This window comes from Triturus cristatus, chromosome 5_2 (genome assembly GCF_964204655.1).
Source record: "Triturus cristatus chromosome 5_2, aTriCri1.1, whole genome shotgun sequence".
Lineage (NCBI taxonomy): Eukaryota > Metazoa > Chordata > Amphibia > Caudata > Salamandridae > Triturus > Triturus cristatus.
This window is the reverse complement of record NC_140588.1, coordinates 723,660,512-723,676,435: the sequence shown is the minus strand read 5'-3', so window position 1 is coordinate 723,676,435 and position 15,924 is coordinate 723,660,512.

Genomic DNA, 15,924 nt, shown 5'->3' with positions numbered 1-15,924 from the left:
TGATGTGGTTTTGTCACTGAGATTGAGACAAGGCCTTGGGCTCATGGTGTACCGATGGCGATACACACACACTTGTTGGCATGTGGAGCCAGGTGTCTGAGAGGCCTTGCGCTGCTTGTGCAATCTCACTCCGTCTTTCTTCCCTCCCTCTCTCCCTCTCTTTCCTTAGTTGGGCGCATGGCACATCTTCTTCTCTTGGATTTTGTCTTCCAGGCTGTGTTCTACAGATTGTCCAGTGAGGATCCGCTAGGATTCATCCGAATGATTGTTTTGGCTTTTGTTTGAATGGTGTTTTGTGTTGGTGATTGCATTGCTGTATGACTGATTCTCCATTTTCTGGCCACGCATGTATGTTGATTTTCCTGCTTGTGCGACATCAGACAAAATATTTTGTTTTGGGATTCGTAGTGTTGGTGTGCAGTTTCTTTGTCCGGGGTGGAGGGGGGGTTGCGGGCCTGGGTGTGGTGTCTGTGGGTGCTGTGGCCCTCTTGGGTGTCCGTGCTGCATTGGCAGTTGCTCGGGGGCATCTGTTGTTCTTCATGTGTGGCTATGCACCAGGTCCGAGAAGGTGTTAATTCCCTGGTGCTAACGCACCTTATCGCATGTTTTCTGTTTGTATCGCAGATCTGGCTGGTCGTTGAGAATGTTGTGGGGTGATGTTGTTGCTGCTTTTTGCCCGGGAACGCCTACTCTGCATCTCATTAGCGATAGTTGCCGGGGTCATCCGTGGCGATGTTTGTTGCGGATGCTATTGCAGAAAAGTGGTGCTGTAGGCTGTTTGCACCGGCTTGTGAATGGGGCGGTAAATTTATAACGACTTTGGCTGCGCTAAAGTGCCGTTAAATTGGAGACAGCTCCTTGAGAATATGGCCCAAGTTTTCAAATAATGGGACGTAATGGAAAGCACAATAATTAAATAATGATCTGCAGTACTGCCATGCACTTGCTCCATATGTTGGGGATCTGTCAGTTATCATGGACTTTAGCCTGCTAGGTAATAGGATACTGACCGAAGAGCTAAAATACTGCTAAATCATGCAAATTTAACAATCATTGCTGGTTAATATGCCAGGCTCAATTGACCAGCTGATTTTTGCATGGGAACAAGACTTGAGCGCACTCTCGTAAGAGCACTGGAGAGATGCAAAAGAAACCCCATGAGAGTTGGCCATTACATTACATTTCAGGCTTATCCAACTGAAATGTATGCACAGAACATATCTAATACGGGATTAATTGTGGAAAATGGGTGAGATTGATTTCCCCATTTATTTGTGCACACAGGGGACCCTATTCCCTTTGTTTGGAGCTGTGGGGTGACGGTCCCCTTTTTGGAGGATGCGTCCTTTTCTTTAGGTGAAGAACAAGAGTGGAGATTTCCTGTAGACCTTACAGTGGTGATTCTGCATAATAATGCAGTTTTCAAAACAAAAATATACAAAATGGTGCTACTGTGGCTAGGCCTCCTCATTGCCAAAAGGTATATTGCTAAATATTGGAAACAGTTGGCTCCCTATCTCTTGGGAACTGGGAGAAGTGCACTGCATTAGCTTGAAAAACCTGTTTACCTCACCTGAGGGTGCCCTCAGAAACAATCGATATTTTGCAAAGACTGGTGTCAATATTGAGGCATGTAGTTGGTTGGGTCTGGCCATAGATCTGTAGATACTGACGTAATGGCTTATATGGCTGTGACTTAATGTTTATTAAAGCTATTGAAACAATGACTGTAATGTAAAGGAGCCTCTATTTGTATTATTTATTTTAAACTTTGGACCTTTGCATTTTAGTTAATGTGCAAAAAAGTTAGAAGCACACTACTTTGGTGCCAAGAAACTAACCGTTCACAATATTCATGCACAACTACTGTTAAGGGGGATCACTCTCAGCCAGCACTAAAAATTCACACTCAAATTAAATCTCTACTAATTCTTAATAGTAGAGAGATTGAAAGGTGTTTGAAGATACTGCAGTCTGGTTGCCATAATCATCATATTTGGAATATTTATGATTCTTTCCAATTTTTAAAGGAAGATCTCTGCTAAAGAAAGATCTCTGTAGTTTCTCAAATTTCCTACTTTGCATTACTAAATTTGTGATCCATATGATACCATTACTTCCTTCGTTCTCTCTTCCACTGCTCTGTTATTATTCTTTGGTTAGCGGATATATGCACAGAGCAATTTTCCAGTCGCAAATGGGCTGAATCACAGAATTGGCCTGTTTGCAACCAGAAAAATGCGTTTGGTAATGTACGAAGCCCAAATTGCGATTCAAAACCTTGCTGGTACATTTGTGGAATATTTATCAATGTCTTTCTCTTTTCTTCAAATAAATGTCCATCCTTTAATATAGTTGACGTTTCTCATGGTTTTACACAGATTCTTTATTGTTTATTTTGAACTTGCTCATATGGTGATGACCTTTTATAACTATGTTGTATTTCTTATTGACCATTTCTTTACAGATGCACCTCTGACCTAGTGGCTTTCTACGGGGCAAGGTTATTTAACAAATATACCTGGATTATATTGTCACTTCTATGATCATATCTCCTTTCTCATACTTTGAAATGTTAGTCTATGTTTTACTGGTGAGAATTGTAGGTTAAAATGCTTCAATGTCAGTAGGGAGGTAAATTATCCAAAGGCCCTATGTACAAAGGTTGGATCTTAAAACAGTCCCTGTTTTTGCTTGCAGTCAAACCTCAGTTTGGTACTGCTATGGATTTACAAATCTGTTGCAACATACAACCACTATTCACAAAGAGTCACAAAAAGTCCTAACTTGGTAATGGGATGGTATAGGATTCCTTTTGAGACTCTTTAGGGCCAATAGCACAAACTATTCATGATTCAGGATTCCATCTAAAACTCATTGATGCCAATAAATAATGTTACTTATGAGTAGATGAAGTATTGCTCCTCTAGTATTACTTTATGCACGGATGAATGCCTTTGTGCATTGGTAACATGTTGTAGAATATAGAAATGTATGAAAAATTGATTTAAAGTGTTTAATAAGATTGATCATTTAAAGCAGAAGCCACCAACAACCAATATTATATTAGGATTAGTTTAAAGACTATGGGGCCAAGTCATGAAAGCATTCATGAGTATTAAAAGTAAGCCTGGGCAAAGCACTACGCTACGCTCATGTAGTTTGCGAAGTTCGCGCTACTTCGCACTACGCGAACTGCACGTAGCTCAGTGCGAACACGCGTAGCGTAGTGTTGCGTAGTGCTGTGGTCATTTTTTGCTTGCTCGCGGTCCTCAACGTCAAGTTGGCGACCGCGAGCAAGCAAAATGACATCCCGGCAAGACTTTTTCCTTGTTCGCGATCAGCAACATCAAGTTGGCGACCGCGAGCATGGAAAATAAACCTCCCGGCGAGATTCCCAACGCGTGGAGGTCAGGTTTCTCATTGCGAGTGGTCGCGTATGCTCGCGACCGCTCGCGATGAGAAACTACCAGTTCGCGTTGAGAAAGCTGCCGCTCGAGTAAAAGTCTACTCGAGCAGCAGAAAACTACAGCTCGCACTGTGCAAGATGCCATTTTCAAAGATTGCACAGTGCCGGTTGCTTGTCCGCACTGTGCAATCATTGAAAACGACATCTGGCACAGTGCGCAGTTCGCGAAGTGCTACGCGTAGCTCGCGTACTGCGAACTGCACTTTGCGTAGCTTCGTGAAGTACTACTTCGCGAACTACGCCCAGTGTTAATTAAAAGTAGTACTGCAGGAATACTTTTTCGCATTCTGATAAATGGCATTGTGAATTGGCCCCATTGTAAGTAGCTTATGTTCAGTAATGAAGGCCTGTTATCCACAGCAGACCTCCATCTCTACCTTAGCATTTGTGGAATAAAAATACTAAATAGACATTCTGTGAAGATGTTAGACCTGCCAGCCTAAGGGTGGTCTCTCCCCAAACATTTGGCATTCCTCTTCCATTTGCTGACCTTAGGACTCTGCACACTTTATCACTGCTTTTGTTAATGCGCTTGTGCTCTCTCCTTAAAACATGTTACATTGACTTATCCCCAATTGGCATATTTAATTTACTTACTCGCTAGTAAAGTGGTACAACATGTGCCCAAGGCCTGTGAATTAAATGCTACTAGTAGGTCCAACCCCCGTCGTTTAAAAAACTAGTGGGCCTGCAGCACCCTTAAGTAGCCCTGTAAACAAATCTTGGGCCTGCCATTGCAGCCTGTGTAGGTGCCGTTTAAAATGTCATTTCGGCATGGCAAAGTAAACATTTTGACAGGCACAAACCTTCCTTTTTAATACATTAAAGTCACCCCTAGGGTAGGCCAAGGACAGCTCAGAGGGCAGTGTGCGACGTATTGAAAGGTAGGACATGGGGTTTTAAGTTTGATATGTCCTGGTAGTGAAACTCTGTTAAATAGGATAATATTTAATTTAACTTATCACATTTTATAAGTGAGATTTCTAAATGAGAGTAGGTAACCAGTTCCTGTTTGGTGTCTATGGAATCCTAATTTAAAATCCTAACTTCCTCACACAATAGAGAGCTTAGATATGCCGGGATGATCCATCACTGGCAGGATGAAAGGGAGGAACTGGGCACTGCCCCATTTACTCCTGAATAGGCTGTGTCCTGCTTCCAAACAAAGGGATGCACACCCCCGGTAGTCAGTCTGGAGCCAGAGCAGGGAAGGCGACCTCCAGTAGGTACTCTTTCACTAGAAGGCACAGCTGGGTATACATACTGGACTTCAGACACCAGTGCTTTAGTCCACTTCTGGACCTATGGACACTCTATCAGGAAGAAGGACTGCTGTGCTGCTAAAGGACTGCCACTCTTCTGGGCTGGACTCTGGTAGACTATTGCCTTGCTGTGCTGGCCTGCTGCCCTCCAGCCTTGGTGAGAAGAACTGGACCTACATCTCTGGAATCCAGGACCCAGTGACTCCAAGGGTTCGTTGGCTGGCCTCCTGATCTGAAGCCTCAGGGACATTAACATGCTTCCAGTAACCTTGTACCTGTACCTGGACTCTGCCATCTGTGAGTCTATCCTGCCAAGTGGTGCCTCCCCAGTCCTGAAGCCTCAGGACTCCGCATTGCAGCCTTGCAGCTGCTTGGAACTGGAGCATCCCACATCTGCGTGGCACATCCTCACTGTATCTCAGAACCTATGCACCGCTTCGTTTGCATGGCGCATCTTCAACGCGGATCTATGCAATGCTCCTCAAACCAGGACTTAAAGTACTTTGTTCAGTGGGCCTAACTGAGTCCCTGTAGTCAGCCAGCACTGTATTGCAGTCATCTTGAACATGTGACTTTGTCCCAGTCAGGGGCAACCAGATATCTACAGCTGGCACTTTACTCCTCTTGGCACTATTTTCCCTAAAATCGTTTAAATTAAAATTCACTGTCTCTGTTTCAACAAAGTCTCGTAATACACACTTGATTTGAGCACAAATGGCAAGATTAGAATCCTGTATTCTGGTTTTAAATTTTAATTTAAAATGTTCAGTCACTCTTCCTCATCTACATGATTATAAGCAGACATTTCATCTTGACAATATAATTAGGGTGTAGGAAATTTGAATACTGTTTGAGGGTGGTGAAACCCTACCCAAATAGCAACCACAATTTGCACAAACAACCCCCAAATTAACTTGTGCTCAACCCTCTTGTAGCTTGGCACTGAGCAGTGAGGCTTAACTTGGAGGCAATATGTAAAGTATTTATGCAGCACAAACTGTACTAAAATGAAAAGACAACATAAGAAAAAGCCCACACCAATTTAGAAAAATGAAGCAGTATCTAATATATAAGTCAAGACCAATACAATAAAAATCCAATCATTGTTTTTTTTAAAGATTTTGGTTAAAAAAGGGCCAAGAAGGCCAAAGTGGATTCGTAGTTTTCTGGTTATGCGAGACCAGGAGAAACTCACAAGTTCGGACCAAATGCAATGGAGTGCAGGTTGGATACAGGGGCAAGGTTAAGCATGCTGAAAATGAACCTTTTAAGTCCAGCACAAATAGTCCCATTTGGAGTGAAGGAGGCCGCGAGGAGCAGGGAAGAGAGGTCGTCAAACAGAACAAAGAGCAGGCCTGGCATCACAGATGGAAACATAAAAGTGCATGTCCTTCTTTTTAAACCCATTGCACCCTTCCCCCTGGGCTGTCCAGGACCTACCCTAGTAGTGACTTACATGTATTAAAAAGGAAGGTTTGGGTCTGGCAAAAGGTTTATTTTGCTTGATTGAAATGGCAGTTTAAAACTGCATACAGATTCTGCAATGGCAGGCCTGAGACATGTTTAATGGACTACTTAAGTGGATGGCACAATCGGTGCTGCAGGACTACTAGTAGCATTTAATTTACATGCACTGGGCACGTGTAGTAGCACTTTACTTGGGACTTATAAGTAAATTAAAAATGCCAATTGGGTGTAAGCCAATTCTAACATGTTTAGGAGAGTGAGCACAAGCACTCGGTTAGCAGTAGTAAATTGCACAGAGTCCTACAAGCCAATAAAAATGGGTTCAGAAAATCGGAGGGTGGTGGCAATAAGTTTGTGGATGACCCAGCAGAAAGGAGCAAGTCCAACATAGGGTTAATATGCAAGCATGTTCTTAAGGCTCAATATAAGGGATACCGTATAACTGAATGTTTTCTTTTGCCTGTGAAGTGATTGAAAGCTGGTAATCTTTATCTCAATAAAGGCAGGCAAAGTTACCAAATTTCTCAAACTTATTGAGGTTTGTGACCCAGGTTCTAGACTGTTTTCCAGAGGATACTCGGACACAGGATGTTCATTAGTTGAAGGGTAGGGTAATCTGTGACTATAAACTCATATAAGATATAGTGGATGTGAACAGCGGATGGTGAAATGGGGCTTGGAATGTGAACTGGTGTTTTAGAAGCATTGCTGGGGCATCTTGGGCAGAGAACTTCTCCAGGAAGTGAGAGGAGCAAAGAACAGGGGATGATGCATGGGGTACAGTGTGTGGTAGGAAAGGTACCAAGTAGGGCTTCTTTGGAGTGGGACAGCTGCTGAGCAGTATCAGTACAAATGTTTTCCTAGGTGGGACTCTGACCAGTGAACATGGTTTTCAACTGCCCAAAGGTGATCTTTTAGTCAGTACTCTTGTAAATTCATTGTGCTCAAAGATCACAAACTTTAAATGAATTATGCAGAGCTGAAAGTCTGATGACTTTGTACACACCTATACACATCATACCCACTGTTCTAAAACCACAGCACCTGCGGGTGAGGCAGTACTTATTACTGGTGATCAGGCACTGAATCAGGGGACGTTAAGACCCAAGCTTCAAAGTCAGGAAGCCATGTCATCATTACTTAATTATTTATGTTGCCAGCTACTGCTTACATAGCAAGAGTTTCACTGCACACTAAACAATAGAAATTTGAGTTGATGTGTAGAGAAGGCCAAGGGTTTAAGTTGAAGTTACTCAATGCATTTCATGATAGCAGTTTTGCATGATGATAGTATGAGGAAGTGAGCAATAATGCAGGGAGGATTCGTTCAGTAAAGTGCTCAAAACGTGAGTTAGAACGTGTGCCACAACTAGCAGCACACTGGTTCATTCATCACTTTACAAACATAGCCTATAATTACTGTTTAGGCAAATAGTGCAAACCTACATGAGGTGTAGCAAGGTTCAGCTAAAGTAGTTACAAGAAAGAAAAAAGAAGGTATTTCAGTAATTGCACAAATCTGAGAAACCATAATAATGGTAAAGCATGCTTTGCAACAGACTCATAAACTCTCCTCCTGGTATGAATGGAAGACATATAAAGCTACATTCCCATGTGCACGATCACTTACCCTATACTATTACCATGCATCAGAAACATTGCATCTTTTTATTTTAATGGTCCATTACCTGTGCTAGAAAGTTTTAAAATACAGTTCCCTATTATTTATTCTTGTTTTAAAGTGAATAATGTGATTTAGCTGCAATTTAGGGGAATCACATAGAGTCCACAGATACCTTGTAATCTCCCATTTCATTATTATTAGGTAGAATGGAATCTGCATAAGTGGGAAGGGTATGCCCAGACGTGGGTCCCTTGCTTACTGTGCAGCTGGATTCAAGCTAGCCTGGCCGATGAAGGGTGACGTACCCTGAAACTGGTCCCAGGATGCTTGTTTCAAGTCCAGAGAGGACCTGGCTTGGACATTCAGGACTGTTCCCATGAGGCACAGGGTCAAGACTGATTTGCATATAGCTGGGTCCAAACTGTGGTGGCGTAATGGGCAAAAGAACAATGGATTTAACCCAGAACTTTTGACATTCAGCATTCTGTACATCATTTGTTGCACTTACAGTTTCTGCCCTAAGTTGGATGGGTATGCCTAGACGTGGGTCCCTTGCTCACTGTGACACTGGATTCAAGCTAGCCTGGCTGATGAAGGGTGACATACCTTGAAACCGGTCCCAGGATGCTTGTTTCTGGTCTAGTGAGGACCTGGCTTGGCAGTTCGATTTGGACTGTTGCCATGAGGCACAGGGTCAAGACTGATTTGTGAATATCTAGGTCCAAACTGGGGTAGCATAGTGGGCAAAAGAACAATGGATTTAAACCAGATCTCTTGACTGGGGGAGAATGTTTGAATCATTCATCATTCCGTCCATCATTTGTTGCAGTTACACTTTTCACCCTAAGTGGGATGGGTATGCCCAGACGTGGGTCCCTTGCTCACTGTGCGACTGGTTTGAAGCTAGCCTGGTTGATGAAGGGTGGCATACCCTGAAACCCATCTCAGGATGCTTGTTTCTGGTCCAGGGAGGACCTTGCTTGGCAGTTCGGTCTGGACTGTTGCCATGAGGCACAGGGTCAAGACTGATTTGCATATAGCCGGGTCCAAACTAGGTTAGCGTAGTGGGCAAAAGAACGATGGATTTAACCCAGATCTCTTCACTGGGGGAGAAAGTTTGAATCATTCATCATTCCGTCCATCATTTGTTGCAGTTTCACTTTTCGCCCTAAGTCGGATGGGTATGCCCATACGTGGGTCCCTTGTTCGCTGTGCCACTGGATTCAATATATCCTGGCTGATGAAGAGTGACATTCCCTGAAACACATCCCAGGATGCTTGTTTCCCATCCAGGGATGACCTGGCTTGGCAGTTCATTCAGGAGTGTTCCCATGAGGCACAGGGTCAAGACTGATTTGCATATAGCTAGGTCCAAACTGCGGTGGCGTTGTGGGCAAAAGAACGTCTCGGTAATGACGCTGAACATTCTGTGATTCTGGGCAAATCACTTAATCTCCCTGTGCCTAACAGAGAATGAATGTGTGTCCTAATGTAACATAACTGGTGCTATGTAAAGCGCTCTGATACCTGATTGGATTTGGGTCAAGTTCGCACTATATAAAACTCGGCAAAAAAACAAAAAACAAAAAAAATCCGATGATTTAACCCAGATCTCTTGACTTGGGGAGAATGTTTGAATCATTCAGCATTCTGTTCATCATTTGTTGCAGTTACACTTTTCACCCTAAGTGTGATGGGTATACCCAGACGTGGGTCACTTGATCACTGTGCCACTGGATTCAAGCTAGCATGGCTGATGAATAGTGGCATACCCTGTAACCTGTCTCAGGATGCTTGTTTCTGGTCCAGGGAGTACTTGGTTTGGCAGTTTGTTCAGGACTGTTCCCATGAGGCACAGGGTCAAGACTGATTTGATATACCTGGGTCCAAACTGTGGTGGCGTAGTGGGCAAAAGAACAAGGGATTTAACCCAGATCTCTTAACTGGGAGAGAATGTTTGAATCATTCATCATTACGTGCATCATTTGTTGCAGTTTCAATTCTCGCCCTAAGTGGAATTTGTATGCCCAGACATGGGTCCCTTGCTCACTGTGCCACTGGATTCAAGATAGCCTGGCTGATGAAGGGTGACATATCCTGAACCCGGTCCCAGGATGCTTGGTTCCCGTCCAGGGAGGAACAGGCTTGGCAGTTCGGTCTGGACAGTTCCCATGAGGCACAGGATCAAGACTGATTAGCATATAGCTGGGTCCAAACTCGGGTGCCATAGGGGGTAAAAGAACGATGGATTCAACTCAGATCTCTTGCTTGGGGAAAATGTTTGAATCATTCAGCATCCCGTCCATCATTTGTTGCAGTTACAGTTTTCGCCCTAAGTTGGATGGGTATGCCCAGACGTGGGACCCTTGCTCAATGTGCCACAGGATTCAAGCTAGCCTGGCTGATGAAGGGTGACATGCCCTGAACCCAGTCCCAGGATGCTTGTTTCCCATCCAGGGAGGACCTGGCTTGGTAGTTCGGTCTGGACTCTTCCCATGAGGCACAGGGTTGTGGAAATGTGGATTTTCCTGATCAGTTATGTCCCCTATCTTGGACCCCAACGGTTCTATATGCATGTTACAAGTACATGTATGTTCCCTCCAGTTCCAGTTTTTAAGACGCAAACACATGTGTGTCTACCGTCGATATGTTCTCTGTCAGATCCGCCATCAAAGGGCTGGATATTCGATTCCTAAGTATAAAAGGCCACCGACTTTAAATGGCTAAGTTACTCCATTTTTACAGTTCAGGCAAGTAGGCCCGATTCTGTCCTCAAAGCCTCTCCCTGCTTTCTGTCTCTGACAGCTTCAGCTTGAGCTCGCATCTGTATCCATGAACTTTGTCCTACTCCCTGTGCAGCTAACGGTGCCTGCCTCGGCCAGTTTTCGCCTGCCTGCCAAGAAGTTGTATTTCACCTTCGAATTATCTATTTTGCTCTCCAACCGATGCATTCCTGTCTAGTGATTTAGGTAAACATTTCCTTTAGCTCACAAGCAAGGACTCAGCCTTTCCGTCCTCCTGCAAGTGATTCATAGCCCTGTTGCCATGGAAAGTTTTCTATCCCTCGCATCTCATATAGACACTTAGACGCTTGTACACGCACACAGTCAGTATAGAATAGATTCTGTCCGAGAGTCTCTTCCTTGTGGATAACATAGTTCTTTAAACATAGGATGTTAGATATGATTTGGGATTAGGTTGACTTGACCCCCCAGACTTCTCGTCTCCACATGTAGAGCTAAATGTCAAGTCCCCTTCACCCCCTAGTTGCACGTCAATTACACGTCATGCTGCCGCGCGCGCATCTATGCCAAGTATTATCTTATAGATCCACCTATGTCTGATAATCCTAACCAATCATGTTTCTTTTATTCCTTATTACGCCTAGTTTCAATTACGTACCTGTTATGTCACTTTTCTTATCAAATGTTACGCCTTCTACATTCGTTTCATTGTAATGTACTTATTATAAAAATGCATGTCTATCAATAAAATATTGTACTTCACTTCCTGAACCCTCGTGGTGACGGAACCTGAAGGCCGCGACTCGAGTCGGCCATTTTGAATGGAATAAAGCCCATTTAGAAAACCTCTTATACCACGGATTCTGCCTCTTGTTATTTTGAGCTATTTACTTTATTTTAAGATTCCGTATGAAATTCAGTCCGGTATTTTTATTTACCACATAATGGCGCCCGAACAGGGACACTTTCTCATCTCACGCGCCGGCGGTGCGTTGCAGGCCCGGTCTCCTGCCACAGCTGGACGGACCATAAACGCGTACCAGCAGGATTTCCTGTAAGCTCCCTCCGGTCAAGCGGGGGCGACTGAGGCTGCGATCAACCCAGACGAGGCGGTGAGAAGTGCGAAGTATCCCGACCAGAGCCTAGCTGAGAGAGCAAGATCCGAGGTATACTGAGGCCCACCAGGTTTTCCGAAATCCCGATGTCCAGAGGGTCCGCTGTCCGCAGTTATCGAGTCCTGTCCATTCTCTGAGGCCTTCCGTTTCAAGGAGCTACTCGGTGAGTACCATCACCGGGGAGGCGTGTTTACGCGCACATAGGTTGTGCCGGTCAAGACGGATTTGGGTACACAAATCCGGTCTGCACTGTTTAGCAGTGTATATGTACTGTTTAGCAGTATATCAAGTATTCCGAAGTATCTAGTTATTGTCAAGAATTCTGCTTGGTGATTAGTTATGCAGACTGTCATCATTGTCGATCATTGTTATAAATGTTTAATGTTTAATGTTTAAAGTATTCAGAAATGTCTTGCATATTGTGGTATGAATGACTGTTCATTGTTCACTGTTCATTTATTGTGTTTTTCGTATTAAGAAAATTCAAGAGTAAGTATCAGATCAGTTGTAAATATGCCGCTCTTCTCGAAGTTAAGACAGATTACTACCAGAAAAGGGGTGCTTGAAGAAGCAGTTCCTATTCCTCCTAGGGACACTCCAGGGCATTTTATGTACCATAAACATGGCTTAGATGCCATATTGTTTCTTGATCTATGGGTAGATTATACCAAGGGATTGCCGGAAAGTCAAAGGTGGCCCGTAACGGGAACCTGGGATGCAGAATGCATCATGAAAGTGGAGGAAGAGTTATGGAAAAGAAAGGTCAGACAGTCACAGAAAGACGCTGTTGAGTTATGGCGTAAAGAATCTCATAGACGAACAGAAAAAGCACGTAGACAAGAAGAGAGGAGTAAAGAAAGTTCAAATAAAATTGAAGAAAATCTATTAATTAAGGAAGGTATCCGAGTGAAATCAGAACAAGTAAATAGACAAAGAAATGCTCTTATGAATGGTATGTATCCCCTTCTAGCCGAAGGACTACCTAAGGCTGCTCCAGAGACGCCAAAAGACTTGCCACCCCCATTATTTCCAATTAAGGTACATCCAAAAGGGCATCCCAGAACCGCAGAAGATGTTTTTCTTTCCTCATATCTAGACGACGCAGCTCCCGAGTATGCTAACGCCACACCACATAGACCGCCTAGCGGAGGGGTTCAACGTCAGGATCAGGTACCTGTCCCCGTGCAACAGCAAGTCCCGACACAAGCTTTGGCAAGCACATCTGTTTCCGCATCTGTCTCCGCAGTCGACTCTACAGGGGTATCGACACCCATAGTTGCTGTGTCACGTTCAACGAACCCATTCACACCCGACACCCCAGATGGGGCCACGGGAGGGGCTAGCAATACCTTCACACCACCTAGAATAAATAAACTTGTTTTTCAAGAGTCAGCACATTCACGTACACCTAAATTCGTAAGTGAACGTACGCTTAAGGAACTCCTTGTAAATTGTAGATATGACCCAGTGGTTGGTAAAGAGGACGAAATGGTCCTGGCATCATTACGTATCAGGCGAGCCGCCGAGTATTTAGCGAGGTTACCAGGAATGACTACGCATCTAGATAACATATATCATTTTGTTCAAACAGGACGAGATCCAGGATGTATTAACAGAGCTATGGAATTCCAGAAAGTAGAAATACAAGGGGAACTGTTACGTTTCCTCATAAACTGTGTAATCAGAAATCAAGACCGTCCGGGGGTAGACCCAAATGCAATGCTTACTCTTACAAGATGGAGTCAGAATATATCAGAAGGGAGACACGATAAGCAAAATTGTATAATAGCCATGTGCCGAAAAATACGTAAAGAAATAGAGCGTATTCATGAAGAAAGATTGGGAACAGACGAGTTTGAGCAAGATGAAGTGTCCGAATCAGGGAATTCCGCAAGACAGTCAGAGACCATAGCCTATGTAGGCAGAGGAAGATCCTGTGATAATGCTGGATGTTTTTCTGATCCCATACACTCTGTATGTCCAAATAATAACAGAACGTATCCGACGCCTGTAATAAATCTGAAATCTCCTGAACATTCGTTCCAGGCCGCAGATAAGATACTGCGAGAACGAAGGGGTTACCACCTCCTCGATTCCATGGATGAGCAAGAATTGGCCAGATCAGCCGTTCACTGGATTGACAGTCCTGAAAAATACGGTGATGAGACCGTAGCACACACGTTTTTTAATCTCAGTACAGATGAACAACGCTTAGCTGGAATATATATGATTCAGCAACTCCTCATATTATATAAAGGCCAACATGCTGACCCTGGTCCTTTACCTGATATATTAACGGAACTACTCACGAACAGATGGAGAGGTTCTAGTAACAAGCTAATTAAGGAGATATTAGTGTCACGTAAACAGTATGTCCTTTTTGTAAATCCAGATTCTCTCTCCCTGCCCCACAGAGAAAGAGCACCGTACTATATGGATAGACAAAATCCTTTACGAGAAGTGCACCCAATAAAAGGCGAAGACAATGAGTTTCACCGTGTATTTGTTTACACACCCATATCAAAAATGGAATTATTAGAAATGAAGAAAGTAGTACCTAGTCACGACAAGGACCCAGCGGGTTTCCACCGAGAAATTAAAGACATGTTACTGATGGGAGAGTACACCTTTCCTGATATTATGACGATATTAAAGGTGCTTTTGCCTGCTGGCATATATGAAAAACTGAAAGAAAAAGAGTGGGAAGTAGGAGACCAAAAGATAGACTGGACAGCATTAGCAGAGGAAGAAAGGGGCCGAACTGCAGGTTCAGGGCTCGGGGATAAAGTTAAACTGTTACCAGGTTTACTAGTACAGGTACTGCCACGTTTATTAACTACAAAAAAGGAAGATTGGGGTGCAATCACAGCCTGCAAACAAAAGCAAGATGAAGACACAAGCGATTATTATGCTCGATTTGAAAAATGTTTTGGTATAAATAGTGGTATAAAAGCAAGTAGTGACTCATATCCACATCTATTTGTGACAAAATTAGTGGAAAATGCGTTGCCTCCAGTGAAGAATAGAATATTGAAATTCGAGAGTACCTGGCAAAGTAACACTCCGTCGCAAATGCTACAAATGTTACAGTATCATCACAATAGAATTAGGGATGAACAAGAACATGAGCATAGACGCATGAAGGATACAAAAATGAAAATGCTAGTTTCTCAGACAGTACCAGCAGATGGTCACAAAAAGGGTGTGACACATTCTGGTGATTCTGCAGTTCCTGTAAAAGGAACCTGCAATTACTGTAAACAACTAGGCCATTATGTACATGATTGCCCAGTCCTAAAACGTAATATAGCTACAGGTATTGCAAAAGAGAGACCACGATTAGTTAGACAAGATCAGAATGAACAAGGAGCTATGCAGCATGGACAGTCCATGCCAGTTCAGCAACAGTCCATGCCAGCCTCACAGCAACCCATACAGTTTGTGCCAGCTGCACCACCGTTGCCTGCTACTGCCACACAAACCACAACACGACAAATGTATCAGACCGCACAGTATGAATACCCTGAGTATCAGCGTTACGCATGAACCAGCCTAGAGAGGGAAGTTGACTTACCACTTATCGAGATTCCTGTAGATCAAGAAGGACCTTATGTACATAGTGAATTATTAGGTCAAAATAGAAAATTCTTACTCGATACAGGGGCAAGTCGAACAACAATAAAACGTAGTGAAGTTCCAGGGGCACCCCTCTCAGGCTCTCAAAATGTTTCCCTTGGTTTTTCGGGAAAACCTATTGTTAATGAAGTATCACAGCCTCTACCACTTACGATAGGGCCTTTGACACGAACTACAGATTTATTGCTTACTAAATCATGCCCAGAAAATCTGTTAGGAATTAAGACTCTGAAAGCACTAGGAGCCATAATATGTTGTTCTCCGGAAGGAGTAAGGTTGTTTTTGCGTGATTTTAAAGGTCACTATGTGTCTAGAGACATGGATCCCCGACTACAGACTTTACCAGTACATCTATGGGCACAAGGCCCTACGGATGTTGGCTGCATGAACATTACACCCTATCGAGTTACATTGAAAGCAGGAGTGGTACTACCACGAATGCGACAATACAAGTTACCGCATGATGCTGTAGTGGCTTTGCTGAAAATCATTGACGAGCTGATTGCCCAGGGAGTAGTTGTAGAAACAGACTCTAATATATGTAATTCACCGATAATTCCGATTCTTAAACGAACTGATCCTACTGCCCCACCAGTATACCGATTGG